Source organism: Callorhinus ursinus, unplaced genomic scaffold (genome assembly GCF_003265705.2).
Source record: "Callorhinus ursinus isolate GAN/ISIS: 27379988/994484 unplaced genomic scaffold, GSC_fseal_2.0 scaffold33, whole genome shotgun sequence".
In the NCBI taxonomy this organism is placed as follows: Eukaryota; Metazoa; Chordata; class Mammalia; order Carnivora; family Otariidae; genus Callorhinus; species Callorhinus ursinus.
Window position 1 is genome coordinate 4,821,676 of NW_027397095.1, and position 2,845 is coordinate 4,824,520.

Below are 2,845 nucleotides of genomic sequence, written 5' to 3' on the forward strand. Positions count from 1 at the left end.
AGTCCAAAGATCCCCAGGGCAGAAGAGCAGCCGCTGGTCTCCATCAGCCTGCTCCTCCCCCCTGCCCCCTCTTCAGCAGCCCGCCCCCGTCATTCCTGAATTCTGTCCCCCTCCTTCCAGCAAGCTGTTTCCCATTAGCTCCCCCACCCCAGGCTCTGGCTCCGAGAGGAATGTTTATCCTTCCTCCTCCTCTGAGCTGGCCCGTCTCAGAAAAAGCCAGTGTCCTCTCTCCCTAGTGTTTGGGAAGCCCCACTGCACGCCTCGGGGAAGCTGGTTACAGCTGGAGAGCTACTTTCTTCAGCTGGGGTGAGTCCCCTTAGGAGAGCCCACTCTGTAAAAGTGCTGCCAGCCACTGGCCGAGGAAGCACGCCCTTCTCCCCGGGGGCGGGGGGGGGGGGGGGGGGGGGGGGGGCCCACCCACTCCTCAGCCATTGGGGCCATTCCTACGTGGGAGGAAATGAAGGCCCCATTTGGAGGGATGAGGGCATGCCACTGACGAGGGAAAAAGACTCAAACAGGGGAGTTTGGGGGCTCCCAGAAGACACATTTGGTGAACTGGACATGTCCTTTCTGCCACAGCTTCTAGAACAAGGCTTTGGTTCCCCTGAAGTATGGATCACTCCTAACCAGCGTGAGTCCCTACAGGGGAAGTGGGGAATACGGGGCCAGCCTTGTCTCCACACCCAAGGCACCAGTGGGCAGCTCACTGCACCAGCGCCTATAGGCAGCTCCCAGTAAATGCCCTCTAGAACGCTCGGCCAGAAAGCAATACTTCCGAGAGCCAAACAGACCCAATGGACAGGTACATACCTACTAGCCATTGGTAAGGTCCCAGTGAGGGGACCCAGAGGCAAACTTTTGATTTTATTTTTAATGTATTTACACTCTGCTTCCATCCACAAGTTTAAGTTTAAGGTGGCTTTCAAGTAATCCATCCGAATACAATAAAAAAGACCCATTTGGAAGAGGGGAAGGGGGTCTTCATGGGACTCCCTGAAGGAGGGGAATTGAAATGAGTGAGGAGCTTCAGTGAACTCCACCTCCAGGAGTAAAGGCAGAGGGCACAGCCTCAGAGGATAGGCCAGGGATGACGACTGTGAGAACCCTGTGTGGCTCTGGGACCGCTGACCCTCCCGCTGTCTTTTCCCCGTCCCCCTCAGCCCCATTCCAGGACTGGGAACAACATGATTCCCAGAGACCAGAGGACGGGGGAAATGTCCCCCCGGAGGCCCTATAGCCCCTTGTACACTGTGATAGCCATCCTGAAGGGCAAGCAGGTGGACTTGACGGGGCCATGCCGAGGAGGGACCCCGAAGACAGCCTTTTAGGTCAGACAGCCCCGCCTTCCCCAGTGGAGCCAGACTGCCGGGGGTTTCAGTACCCAGCTCTGTCACCCACTGGCTTCATGGTCTCGGGCAAGTGACTTCGCTTCTTTGAGCCCACAGTTTCCTCACCTGTGAAATGCGGTAATACTAGGACTAAGTTCTCTTTTTAAATTTTTTTAAAGATTTTATTTATTTATTCATAAGAGACAGAGAGAGAGAGAGAGAGAGAGAGAGAGAGAGAGAGAGAGAGGCAGAGGGAGAAGCCCAGGGAGCCCGATGCGGGACTCGATCCCAGGACCCTGGGATCATGACCTGAGCCGAAGGCAGACGCTTAACGACTGAGCCACCCAGGCACCCTCTTTTTTTTTTTTTAAGACTTTATTTATTTGACAGATAGAGAGAGCACAAGCCGGGGGGAGTGGCAGGCAGAGGGAGAGGGAGAAGCAGGCTCCCTGCAGGGCAGAGGGAGCCCGATGCGGAGCTCGATTCCAGGACCCCAGGATCATGACCTGAGCTGAAGGCAGTCGCTTAACCAACTGAGCCACCCAGGCGTCCCTAGGACTAATCTCTTAGCAAGATGATGAGGACTAAATTAGTTCATGTTTGTGAAGCTCTCAGAACATGCTTGCCATAAAGAGTCAATGCGGTATGAGGGTGGGTGAAGTCAAATATGTAACTACAACAAAAACCGGTGTCGTCTGTACCTTGACCTCTCTGCCCCTGACATCCAGCACTGCTGAAATGGCAGTTAATATAGCAAAGATCAGCTGGCTTGAAGTGTCAGCCCTGGAAGCAAATAAACCAAGCAGGCACCCCTCCCCCATCTTCTGGACTGTGCCCCGGGGAGGGTGTGTGTGCGCGCATGTGTATAAATATAGGGGTGGTCACAGGGGATGGAGGCATGAGTCAGTTTCATAGAAGCTGGTCTTTGCCGTGATGAGACCCAGAACCTCACCCCCCAGCCGGCCAGGCAGCAGGAAGGGGGTTTATCCCCTCAGAATGAGGGTTGGGCTTCCCTTTGCTGTGATTAGAGGATGCAGTGGGCAGCTCCCTTCCAGCAGGAGGCTCCTTCTCCTCATGGAATAAGGTGGTAGTTATGGTCCAGGAACTTTGTTAGCAAGGCAAAGTGCGCCTGGCTGGAGCCCCTTGTGAGCCAGTTAGATTGGTTTGGTTCTGTGGGCACAGACTGAGTCAGATCGTGAGCCCTGGCTGAGTGCTAAGCTCAGCAAGTCATGGTGCAAACCTATGCTGCCCCCTCATCTTCTCAGCACCTATGTGGTTAGAGTACCACCGTGGCTCACCAAGGTTCCAGTCAGTTCCACGTAAGCCTCTATTTGGTGGTCCTTGGGCACTCTCCCAACCATCTGTCTTTGGTAGCCTGATCCCTTTTTACTTCTCTGTCAGCTTATGCCTCTCTCCTCACTGTGCCCATGCCAACCACACTGCCCTTCCGTCAGTCTCGAATATTCGTCATGCCCCATCTAGCCACAGGGACTTTGCTTGTTCTTTTTTTCTCCACC